Genomic DNA, 13,952 nt, shown 5'->3' with positions numbered 1-13,952 from the left:
TTGTTTATAGCTTTTTTCATTGTTGCTTTTCCCCTTGAGAGTATGGTGGGGGACACATGGACTTTGAGACAGAAGGTCTAGCTTTCCATCCCAGCTCTGCATCTCTCAGCTGAGTAACTTTTAGTCCCTTCTCTCATAGACAATGTTAACAACTGCCATCAGGGGCTGCAAGACTCATTGTTGGCCTCGTGTAAGGTAGGAGCTATGGGCAGACTCTGCTGGCTGCCCAAATTCTATGCTCTCCTTTCCAACAGAACCCCAATTTGTGCAGGGTGGCAATGTGCCCAACTCTTAGGCTGAACAATATGAAATTGTTTTCTTTGTCCATTGAAAATGCTGAAATATTGGCAACTTCATGTGGCTCATTCTGAGGCAAACAAACCAAATGTCTCTTCCTTACTTTTCTTACTGTTAGAGGTGGCACAGAGTTCTTCTGGTTAGTGATATATTGCAGAAGATGTGATATATTGAAGATTTCCTAAGTAAAAAGTTGGAGCTTATTTTCACCTTCTAGGAATATAGACATGATGAGAAGCTGACATATTGAAACTGTGAGGATGAAAACCATACACTACAGATGTTGGGGCAGAAAGCTAAATAATTTCTTCGACAAATAAACCTCTTACTATTTTAAATCACAGGGTAGTGGGGCGCTTGAGTGGCTCAGTCAGTTAAGCGTCTGGCTTTGGGTCAGGTCATGATCTCATGATTCATGGGTTTGAGCCCCGTGTCAGGCTCTGTGCTGACAGCTAGCTCAGAGCCTGGAGCCTGCTTCAGATTCTGTATCTCCCTCTGTCTCTGACCCTCCCCTGCTCACACTCTCTCTCTCTGTCTCTCAAAAATAAATAAAAAACATGAAAAAAATTTAAATCACAGGGTATTTAGGAGTTCTGTTGTCTGTAACTGATGGAGATCCTTTTTGGTATTAGGTTCATCAGCTATGTTTCTCTTGACTTCTCTTTCAATAATCATCCCACTTAAAAAAAAATCAAAATTACTAGGACTCTGAGATAGGGTTTCTTCTCATCTCTGAAGTTGAGAATATCTAGATGCAGGCTATGAGATGGAAAGATATCAGCATGAAATAGTTATTTGATGAAATGACCTCATCCTTGGAACAGTCACTATCATTTCTTGAGCACATATGATGCCTGGCATTGTGCTAAGTCCTTTGCATAAGAGGTCTCATTTAATCCTCAAAACAACTGTATAGAAAAGTAACACTAATTGGTACCCATTTTAAAGGAGAAAAACAAGCAAGAGAGGTTAATTAACTTGTTCAAACCACACAGGTTCTAATGGACTAGAACTTGTGTCCTAATTAGTCTAATGGACTAGTTACTCTTCTAATTCTACTAGAACTCATGTCTCTTTCTAGCCACTGTGCCACATGCCTTGCTTCATTCCTTGTGCTGTGACCAAGGCTGCAAATGGTTTCCCTCCATTAACAGTTCCCCTCCATGCCCAGTTGTTCATTTCATGTCTCTATTCTGCCTTTCTCTTTAAAAATACTGTCCAATAGAAGAACTTTCTGCAATGATTAAAATACTCTAGGGATGGATGTCTGGGTAACTCGGTCAGTTGAATGTTTGATTCTTGATTTTGGCTCAAGTCAATACAACAGTTATTACCCAGTTTGAAATATTGCTAATGCAACTAAGGAATGAAATTTTTCTTGAAAAAATTATGAGATTATTTAGGAATAAATTTTGTTTTATTTTTTCTGGTTTTATTGAAATATAATTTACATGTAACATTGCATTAGTTAAATATGTACATTTAATGATTTGATATATGTATATATCGCAAAATGATCACTACAATAAGTTTATTTAACATCCATTACCCCACATAGTTTTTTTTTTTCTTGTGATGAAAACTTTTAAGATCTATTCTCTTAGCAACTTTCAAATATACAATACATATCATTAACTATAGTCATCATGCTATATATTAAATCTCTAGAATTTATTTATCTTATAATTAGAAATTTATATGTTTTGGCCAACTTTGCCCATTTCCCCACCCCTTCTTACCCCCAGCCTCTGTAACTAACAATATGTTCTCTGTTTCTTTGAGTTTTTAAAAATTCCACATGTAAGTGAAATAATACAATATTTGTCTTTCTTTGTCTGACATAGTTCACTTAGCATAACACTTTCAAGGTCCATCCATACTGTCCCAAATATAAGGATTTTCTTCTTTGTCATGGCTTAATAATACTCCATTTAAAAATATATACTCTATTTTCTTTTACTCATCTGTCAGTGGCCACTCAGGTTGTTTCCATGCCGTGGTTATTGTGAATAATCCTGCAATGAACATGGGGTGCAGATACCTCTTTTAAATAGTGATTTCATTTCCTCTGGATATATACCCAGAAGTGACATTGCTGGATCACAGGAGAGTTTTAATATTTTGAGGACCCTCCATACTGTTTTCCATAGTGACCGAATCCATTTAAATTCCCACCAACGGTGCACAGATATCCCCCTTTTTCCACATACTAGCCAACACTTGTTATTGCTTGTCTTTTTGAATCTTTTAAAAAATTTTTTTCTAGCATTTTATTTATTTTTGAGAGAGAGAGAGAGAGAGAGAGAGAGAGAGAGAGAGAGAGAGAGAGACTGTGTGAGCAGGGGAGGGTCAGAGAGAGAATGGGAGACACAGAATATGAAGCAGGCTCCAGGCTCTTAGCTGGCTGTCAGCACAGCACCCAACATGGGGCTTGAACCCACAAACTGTGAGATCATGACCTGAGCTGAAGCTGGATGCTCTCAACCGACTGAGCCATCCGGGCCTGTCTTTTTGAATTTTTAACTTTATGTTAAGTAACTTAAAATAATTAGCTACATGTGGCAAGTGACTTCCATATACAACAGTACTACTTTAAAAGACAAGATCTAGTCCCAACTTAGATGTCTATTCTCAGTGACTATGCCCTTGATAATCCTGATATATTTTTGAGGCTTGGTGGTTGTCCTCTATGGACCTTGCTTGTGTAACTGACCAAGACTTTCAGTAGCACCCATATCTTTCTTTCAACTCAGTCCTACCAAAATGATAGCATCTGTATCCAGTGTGTCATGTGTGACTCCTTTGCACTAGAGGTAAAATATCAAAGTCAATATGAAATGATGGTAATAAATATGACATTTTTGCAGGTTTTACAAAAGGATTATGAGACCATCATTTCTTAAGGTAAGTGATTTATCTGAGGAACTTGGATACTTAAAAGACACAATGATATGAAATAAAAACCAAATGAAAGCCATAAAATTCCATAACCCTTTTACATTTCAAAGCTAAAAAAATATCACCTAAAATTTTCATTCTTCCAGCCTGGGTATTAACTCCTCCATGACTTCATAATTGGATTCCAGATGGTTTCTGATACTTGTAGTTAGATCTCTACATCAGGGAGCAATTGACCTAGTCAATGACCTTTCTTAACTATCTATTTATAGTCAAGTAGTGGGGACAGGTACATGGCTATTTACAAACTTCCTTCAAGTGATCAAATTGACCAATATCATAGAGCAGAAATGGCAATTGCTGTTTAATTTTCCTAATTTGCATTAGGAACTTCCAACTGTTAGATGTAGTGAACTATAAAGAGCCCAAGGTAAGGAATTAGGAAACCTAGTTTTCTACTAATTTGCTGTGACTTTGGGCAAATTAAGTTACTTGCCCAAAGTTTAATCTCAATTTCAGTCTTCCTTAACATAAAAATTAGGGTGATGTGTTCAGTCTTTCCGACTTTGAAAGTTTGGGCTTTATGGCTAATAGTGCATGCTGGGACAGCAGCAAAGTGGTCCTTTAGGTTAACAGTGAAATACTGAGAGACTGCAAAAGTGGTTGCAGTGGCCCAAGTAGATAGACTAAGATAGGAGAAAGAGGAAGATCATAAGTTATTGGTTCATTCAGATTTGGAGACAGACAAGCTATAATAGCAATAGCACAACTATAGAAGTTTGGACATGTGTATTCCTGAAGCATCTGATTGCCTGACTTCGACAAGGGATACAGTCTCAAACATGAGTATGATGTTTGAAGAAGGAAAGAGACTTGATCACCCTGGGGGAAAAGTCTGGAGAAAGAGAGAGAAGGGCAGAGGAAAGCGGGAACAAAAGAAGAGGAGAGGTCACAGAAGGAAAGTCACAGAAAGAAAATGCTACCTATCACTCTCTTCCATGAGTATCCTCTATCACAGGTTTGGGCAGATGCTAGTTCAGGCCAGTTTTCACCCATCTGTATTATTGCAATATACTTCTCACTGGTATAGCTCCCTTCACCCTTGCTCTCTTCAATCCATTCTCCATATGCAGCCAAAGTGGTTTTCCTACACAGATCTGATGAGCATGTTATTCCCTTGCTGAAAATCTTTCATCAGCCTTTCTATTACTCCTCTGAATCAAGTCTAGATCCTTTAATATGCCTTTCTAAGATGATTCTGCTCTGCTTCATATCTTTATGGCAGAAGTTGGTAAACTTGTTTTGTAAAGGGCCATATAGTAAAGACGTTCTGTTCTGCAGGCCAAACGGTCTCTGTGATACTACCAACTCTATCATCATAACAAGAAAGCAGCCACAGACAATACGTGAGTGACTGGGTATGGCTGTGTTCCAGTACAATTTTACTTATAAAAAAACAGGTGGCTCCTTTGCAGGCCTCATTCTACTGCCCTTGTCCAATTATCTAAAGGTCACCTCCCCCACCCAACCCCTTAGCTCTCTGTACTAAAGACCCACTAAGTTACTTGCCCTAACCATATAACCTCTCTCTCAACACTGTGTTTTTGCATACACTCAGTCTGGATCACCTTGCCCATTTCTTTGTCCAGTTCACCTCCACTCATCATTTTGATTCATTTTAAACTTCCCTGACCAGCCTCACACGAACACTGTGTTCCCACTTACCACACTATAGTGTAACTGACCTGTTTGCCTAGGTCTCTCCCACCTTACTAGACCATAGGCTATTGGAAGGTAAGAACTATGTGTTACTCATTTCTGCAATAATCAAAGAATTCCTGGCAATTCATAGACACTAAAATCTATTTATTAGCATAAGAATTTGATTCCCAACTTTTCTCTGCTCTACTGCTTAGCTACAGAATGAATGCACTGACTCTGATATTGGAAAAATATGTCATATTTTCATAATTCCATTTTCTAAAAGTAAGGAGTTTGATTTTATAAAGTCACATAAGGGAAAATTGAACTTAATTTGGAACCCATATCAGAATAAAAGAGGGCAGCAGAACTGACAGCATCACAGGACTTTAGGAAAGAACACGGGTCATTTAAGGGGGTAACATAAGTGATGCACATGGTCAATGTAGCAAGAAGACCTGAGATTTGGACTGAAAAACACAGGGCAGTAGCACAGTGACAAGGAGGGGACACACCTGTTGTGTTGTTTCCATTAGGGACAGAGATGAGTTTTAGCTGGTGCCAGAGGCGTGCCAAGTAAATCTTCTATGTAGAAAGTGTAAGAACGGAAAACATTTCTTATGTGGAGAACAGGTCTTAACAGGGCTTTCTGTGGAAGGAGATTATGAACAACTGCCTTAATGAATGTGTAAATCACCCAAAAGGGGCATCTGGGTGGCTCAGTCAGCTAAGTGTCTGACTCTTGATTTGGGCTCAGGCTATGATCTCACAGTTCCTGAGTTTGAAACCCATGTCAGGCTCTTCACTGAGTGTGAAGCCTGCTTGGGATTCTCTCACTCCCTTCTTCCCTCCCTCTCTCTCTGCACCTCCCCCAAATTAATAAATAAACTTAAAAAAATAAAATAAAATCACCCAGGAATTGTCTGAAGAGGTTGAGCTGACAGAACCAACATTTTGTTAGGTGACAGTGTGTCAGGCACACTGTATCTTACCACTAATAATCTTCACAAAAACTTAGGAAGCATGTCCCAATATCATGAATGTTAACAATGAGGTCCAGGGGGCTTACACAAGCTCTACAGGGTTACAGATTTCTGTTCTTTCTAATGCACTAGCAGGTGCAACACAGACAATGTTTAGCATCCAAGATAGGGGAATTAAAAGAACTGAGCTGCTAAAGCCTGCATAACTGAATGGAGAGTTGTCTCTCTTGATATGAAAGGAAAGAGAAGATAGGAGACTAAAAGCCCATACTGGTTACTTACATTTCATTCATTGCATTCACTCCGCTTTCTGTTCATTCCCTTTTCTTGACAGCACCCCAATTTCCTAATGGGAAATAATCTACTTTCATTTTATATAAATTTACTGGAATTATAAATATAGAATTCTTTCCCTTCCTTTAGTGTAGGGAAGCTTAGAGGATTCCTAGAGGCAATTTCTACCAGATCCTTTCTCTGACCAGCCTGATACTTAGGCTCGGCCAATCAGATTTCATCTCTTAAGACCTTAAATTTTGAGTGACATACAGACATAAGGCTGAGGAATTGGATGGAATTCATTCATTTCAACAGCACCTTGATGGTTGATAGTTCATCTCCTGTTTCCAAAACTCTTTGTCCAGCCTCCTAATTCTTTGGCTTAATATAATTGGAACCAAGACCGAGAAGAAGAGAATGTTAATCTAGTAGAGAAAAATCATTGAGTCTCACATAAATCACAAAAGTAGTAGAAGCCAAGTAGAAGGGCATGAGGAAAAGAAGAATTCAGAAGAAGTGCTAAAACACTAATTAAAATTATATGATGATGAGTACAAGTCCAACTTCAAGTAATAATTCATTTGTCAAATAACATAGGAAATGAGAACAAGGCACCAAGAGAAGAAATACTGGATACAATTTTAGAGCAATGTACAAAGTTGACTATAAAGAAGAACACTTAGGGGCACCTGGGTAGGTCAGTCAGTTAAATGTCCAACTTCAGCTCAGGTCATGATCTCATGGTTTATGAGTCCCAGCCCCATGTCAGGCTCTGTGCTGACAGCTCAGATTCTATGTCTCCTTCTCTCTCTGCCACTCCCCACTTGTTCTCTATCAAAAATGAATAAACATTAAAATTTTTTAATTAAAAAAAGAACACAACACGTTAAAAGGAACTGGATTATGGGAGCCTTCACACTGATATGTGGTAGAAGAAACTGGGAATGGTAGGAAAAGAGATGTGTATAAATCATATAACTTATTTTTGAAAGATGAATCAAAGCTATAGAATTCATTTGTAGTTTTATGATCCTGGCAATAAAATGGGAAATCATGTCAGATTTAAACTTATACAACGTTAAATAAACATTAAAAATTAAAAACAAATGGGGGAAATGGCTCTGTCAGTTAAGCATGACTTTGGCTCAGGTCATGATCTCATGGTATGAGTTTGAGTCCCATGTCAGGCTCTGTGCTGACAGCTCAGAGTCTGGAGCCTGCTTCCGATTCTGTGTGTCCCTTTTTCTCTGCTCCTCTCCTGCTTGAGCTCTGTGTGTCTCTCTCAAAACTAACTAAACATTAAAAAAATTAAACTTACACAATGTTATATGTCAGTTATATCTCAGTAAAAATAAGGATGAGCATGCTACCAAGGCAGGAGGGAACAGAAGGTGTTTTAAGAATATAAACTCTTTCTTGCACACTGTAGTATAATGGGGATGGTGATCAAAAGAGATTTCTCGTACGTGTGGGAAAGGGGGGATAAGGTCAGAAGTAAGGAACTTCTTTCATAATTTCTGAAGCCAAGTCTTTAAAAATAGTTTATAAGAGAGATCAAATTGAAAGGTGCTTATTTTATTCAAATTTTCAACTGAATGGAATGTAATTACCAAAACAGAAAAAGTAGAACTGATAAGATTTACATAACACATGGGGAATAGAACTTATGACATACAAAATAGGAGACCTTGCTGTTCTCATCAATTTTTTAAAAGCTTGTAAACTTGACAAAAATGTTTACAGATTAAGCAAAACTTTGGTAGTTGAGAAATAAATATTAAATTATGAGAAAAGCAGAGAAGTGAAGTTCTGTTTGCCTAAGTCACCAGAGTGAATGGACCAAGTTAACTAATATAAAAAGAGGTTTCTGAAGGGAGAATGTGAAGGCCACAGCTTCAAAAAGTAACAAAAACATTACCATTTTCAGATATTAATACAGAGGACATATGCACAGAAAAATTAAAGATAGGGAAATTGGAACAGTAAAAGCAAAACTGTAAAACCAATATGACAGGGGCACCTGGGTGGCTTAGTTGGTTAAGTGTCTGACTTCAGCTCAGGTCATGATCTCACGGTTCGTGGGTTTGAGCTCTGCATCGGGCTCTGTGCTGAACGCTTGCTCAGAGCCTGGAGCCTGCTTCAGATTCCGCGTCTCCTTCTTTCTCTTCACCCCTCCTCAGCTCATGCTGTGTTTCACTGTGTCTCTCAAAAATAAATAAGTGTAAAAAATATTAAAATCAATATGACAAAACTCATTCTTTATGATCAAATTTATGATAGAAAAACAATAATCAAAAAGCGAAGTGAGAATAAAGCTCTTGGCCTGTGTCATGTCTATTATTTCTTTGACCTGGAAGAACAAGTTCATGTGTCAATATCAATATAGATATGGTGCTAGAATGGAAGGACATGAGGGAAAGGAGTGGCGTTTCTTGTTCATCAACTTGTAAATTAAAAAAAAAAAAAAAAAACCAAAATTGCGAATGGCAGAGAAAAATGGTAGGGAGGTGGGCCAAAGTCCTAAACCCATAACATGGGCAGGAGGAAAGGTAATAGAGTCAGATTTCAATACAAAAATCTACTTCTGCCAGTCTATAGCCATGTGACCTTGGGCAAATTGCTTAACCATTATGTGAGGATATACTGTATCCTAGTTTATAAAATGAAAAAGGGAGAGAGAGGGAACTATTCTGGTCTTACAGGGTTATTTGTAAGAACTGCATGAAAAAAGCGAATGTAACACATTAGCATAGTTTTGAGCACATGAATAAGAACTCAATAAATGGCAGGTAGTATTTCATAACCTTTCGTGATAATACTTGCAATGAACAGATTAGTATGGTATGGTACAGAACCTTCTTGACTTCTGGGTACAGAGCAGCTGTGCGCACTGGGAGCTGGCTCTCCATCGTAGGTTTTCATCAAAATAACCAATGGAATAATGAAAAGATGAAAAAAGCTTTCATGGTGTTTGAAACTAGGAAAGCAACTTTGAGGAACTCCTAGAGACAAACCTCAGATGGGACCAAGTGTCACTCACTCTAAGGTTAACTTATGACCCCCCTGCCTTATGAAAAAAAGGAAGAGTAGAAAGAAAGAAAGGAAGAAAGGAAGAAAGAAAGAAAGAAAGAAAGAAAGAAAGAAAGAAAGAAAGAAAGAAAGGAAGAAAGGAAGAAAGGAAGAAAGAAAGGAAGGAAGGAAGAAAGAAAGAAAGGAAGAAAGGAAGAAAGGAAGAAAGGAAGAAAGGAAGAAAGGAAGAAAGGAAGGAAGGAAGGAAGGAAGGAAGGAAGGAAGGAAGGAAGGAAGAAAGAGAACTCTGAAAATGGATAATCAGGAGAGGCCAGGAAAGGCCAAGGGACAGAGGAGAAAATCACTACTTGATCAGTCTGTTCTCAGAAGTTGTATCTAAAACGCTTTCTAGATGGTCCTGAGATTAAAGCCTTAGTTATCTTAAGAAGAAATCTAGCAAGTAGCCGCTCAAAGGAAACTATATATACCTCTGCAGCTTAAGCCTGACTTAGAGACCAGATGGAATGCAATGTTGCAAAGTTAACCTTGACCCAATACTTCAACAAACAAAAATCTGAAACCATGGAAACAGGGAGTTTCATTCACTGGAACTCTTTCTCCCTAGGTAACTGAATTACTTAACTATGAATAAAGTTTCTGGTTAACCAGTCCAGTAGTTTAAGGTCTCAGAGAAGTTTCAGGTGAGCAATGAGGAAAGTCAGATAGGTACATTATTCTCTTTCAGATTGAGAAAACAGGATAAAATCAATGAGCCCTCTACAGAGGTTCTGTAACATTGAACATATCACTTAAAATACAGCTGTAGATCTTATACAAAGCTGGCAGTCCTTCCGAGGAAATGATAGCCCATAAGGAGTAAAAGCAGTATTGTCTTGTTTAGAACTGTGAAAATATATCCTTGCCAACAACTGGTGCAAATGCAAACTGGTGCAGCCACTTTGGAGAATAGTCTGGAGGTTCCTCAAAAAATTAAACATAAGAACCACCCTACAATTCAGCAACTGCACTACTAGGTATTTATACAAAGGATACAAAAATACAGATTTGAAGATAGTGCATGCACCACAAAGTTTATAGCAGCATTATCAACAATAGCCAAACTGTGGAAAGAGCCCAAATGTCCTCTGACTGATGAATGGATAAAAAGATGTGATATGTATATGTGTACACACACACACACACACACACACACACACACACACGATGGAATACTAACCATCAAAAAGAATGAAATCTTGTCATTTGCAATGACATGAATGGAGCTAGAATGTATTATACTAAGTGAAAAAAGTGATTAAGAGAAAGACAAATACTGTATGATTTAACAAATATGTGGAATTTAAGAAACAAAACAGAGGAACATAAGAGAAGGAATAAAAAAAAAAGAGAGAAGAGCGAGAAGCAAACCCCAAGAGACCCTTAAGGATAGAGAACAAACTGAGGGTTGATGGAGGGAGGTGGGGGATGGGCTGGATGGGTGATGGGTATTAAGGAAGGCACTTTTTGTGATGAGCACTGGGTGTTATGTGTAAGTGATGAATCCCTGGGTTATATTCCTGAAACCAATACTGAACTGCATGTTAACCAACTAGAATGTAAATAAAAAATAAATTTTAAAAAACAGTGAAAATATGAAAGAAGAAAGAACTCACTAACACAAACTACTCTGTGTCATTAGGAAAATTTTTGACTGTCTGAAATAATACCCTGGGAACCATCAGCAAATAATCAGGTAGAATTCACATAATTTAAAAATGAATGAAAAAGGAAAAGGCAAATTACATCTACAAATACAATAAAAAAGATGCAAAAGAGATGCAGAGTTCTTCTAGTGATATACATAGGAAGTGCTTCCCTAACCCTAACCCTAACCCTCACCCTCACTTTAGGAGGACAGTACAACTTTGAATCAAAGGACCCTGTAAAGGATTTAACAGAAAGGAATTAAAGACCTAAACAAATGTGAGCACATACGGTAGTCGTTAGTTGAATGACTTAATACTGTGACAACTTCTCCCAGATTAATCTGTGGATTTCATACAGTTCTGATTAAAATCCCAACATGTATTTTAGTGGAACTGATAGGCCATTCAAAAGTATTTGGAAATGCAAGTGCTAAGAAGAACTAATACTTCAAGAGGAACAAAATCAGAGGACTTATACTACTTGTGCCATATATGAAGGCTTATTTTAAAGCCGTAAGATTTTAAGAAGTGTGCTGTTGCAACAGGACATTATTGTCTAATAATGAACAAAAAAGCAAAGCCAGAGGTTCACCCACATATAGGCACAGTCACCTAATTCACGACAAAGATGCCAAAGCAACACTGTGAGAAATTGCTAATTGTGTAAGGAGACCACAATTCTTCTAGAATTCCGTAATTCCTATCCCTTCACACCTTTAAGGCTTGGGTGGAGGAAATCCACCCATACCTTTAAAAATAGTCCCTTTATAGGCCCTTCTCAAATTATTCTGATTGAGTTGCTGAGAAATGTGGGGCAAGTGTCGCTTAGAACATTTACAGTCATTTTTCTTGCTTTTAGGCAGAGAGAGCCCTTCAACAGCCTAAAGCTTTTCTGTCCTCTCCTAAGCATTTCTAGGGGAAGAGATTCAATGTCTTCCTTCAGTAATCCATTCATTATTAAACTTTCTCAATAATGTATCCAGCATTATGCCAACCTTTGCTGATGGGAGTTTATACTTCGTACACAATGGAAATCTATCCCTCTTCCCCTTTTATACCTATTAGAGAGATCATAGAGTGTCAGTGTCAAGAAGGGACCTTGGATGTCATCAAATCCAGAGGTTTCCTAATTGGCGTTGCTGTTTATACCCTGATATGTGTTCTAAAGTCCAAAAGAATCAATATAGATTATTTGTTTGTCTCGAATAGGATCACATGGTTTATTCTGTTGTTTAAAATGTCTTTAGTGGACAAAAACCCTTCCAAACACCCATCCCCATATGAAAAGGTAGGGACTCACCAAGCCAGTTTAACCTTCTCCTTATAGCTGAGGGAGGTTATAGTTTAACCAAATTGTACTCCATTAGCTTGTTGCATAGCTTGGAACACAGTCCTTGCTCCTAATTAGTCTTCCTTCCATTACACAATCCTCCTCCTGAGACAAAGACTTCTTACCCCTGTATAGCTTTATTTATGTTCTCTCAGGATAAATCTTCTCCAAAAAACAAACTGCTAAGTAAGTGTAGCCACTATTCAAAGTGTGGCCTGAGAACCACCTGTATCAATATTACCTGGAGGTTGTTCGAAATCCAGACTCTCACCCCCCCACCCCCATCCCCAATGTGCAGCATCTTCACAAAATCCCCTGGTGATTAGAATTTTGAGACACTCGGGTCTCTGCGCTAGCTAATACTTTCACATCTATAAATGACGCTGGCCCATTTCCAGCATCCAAATGCTCAGGTAAATGCCTGTGTTTCCCTCCTTTTATCACCCACATAGAACTGGCTATAAGAAGGCTCACAAGGAGGGAGAACTGTCTGAAACCTGTTTTTTCCTACAACAAAAAATTGGTGCCACTTTAATATGACCCCACCTGCCACCTAAGAGCTGTTTCTAGAGTAAAATATTTCCAATTTGCTCAGTGCTTGTCATCCTCATGAGTTAGAGCTTCTTGAGAACCTATGTTTCTCCCACCTCATTGCCTGAAACCTGCAAATGGAAAATAGGAAATGAAAACTGATGGAGGTAGGGGCGGGGAGGGGGAAACCCAGCTGGACAAAGGGAAATCATTTGGAAATTAAAAACAAAGCAACATATGAATCCAGGAGTCTGGGAGCTGAAAAGGGAAGTTTTATGTAATTCTAGCCAGTGGATGTCATTGCAGCCAGTTGTCTGACTGACTAAGGGAGGCCAAGGGGGAGGTGGATGTGGCGGTGGGAAAGACCCAGACATTCTCCTTTGGATCTGAGGGTCAGCCTTATGTGTGCAGGATGAGGTCAATAAGAACAAAGGGATGTGTCTGACCAAAAGCCAGGGCCATTTCCCTACAGAGATGATTCTGCAGTCCTCAGGAGAGGTCCGGCATCCATTCTGAGCCTCCCCTTCCCTCAACCAGTCTTTTTTGTGGCCTCCTGAGCCCATCTGAGGCGCGGTGACACCTCACAGGCTTCTAACTCATCTGTGTTCAGGAATGGGAGGGTCGGGGCCACTGACACACACCGGTATCCTGCAGCCTATTATTTCCTGCCTGTCCTGGCCCCCATCCAAGGCCCAGCATGACAGGTGGATGGAGTTCACGAGAAAGCTCAGCAGTGGGCCAGTTTTCCAGGAATGTTGCTGCTAACTAGATTCACATACTAGCCACCCCCACCACCCACACCACCCCTGGCTGAATGGAGAGCCAGCTGAATGGAGCAGAGTTTTTTTGTTTTTTGGTTTTTTTTTTTTAATTCTGTCTCCAGTCTGGATCCTGTGATTGTTTCAGCTGGTATAAGCAACTCCCTACTTAGGCTCCAGGGTTCCAAGTGCTTCCAAATCCCTTCAAGGAACAAAAGTGATTAATTCATGCCTTTGTTCTCAAACCAGAGGTCCATAATTGAGGACTGGAAGGAAGAACAGCAGGTGCCACTGGAGGCGTGGGGGGAAGGGAGCAGGAAGACTTTGGGCTGCTTTAGCAAGAAAAATTTCAGGGTGACGCACTAACCTGACTGTGGAAAAAGAATGTAGAGAAAAGTAAAAAGAGATCATAACTTTTAATAGGTGATCCAGAAAGATTTAGAAAACCAGATAAAATTTAAAG

The sequence above is a fragment of the Suricata suricatta genome, chromosome 17, assembly GCF_006229205.1.
Source record: "Suricata suricatta isolate VVHF042 chromosome 17, meerkat_22Aug2017_6uvM2_HiC, whole genome shotgun sequence".
NCBI classification, from domain to species: Eukaryota; Metazoa; Chordata; class Mammalia; order Carnivora; family Herpestidae; genus Suricata; species Suricata suricatta.
Note: the sequence above shows the minus strand (reverse complement) of the source record.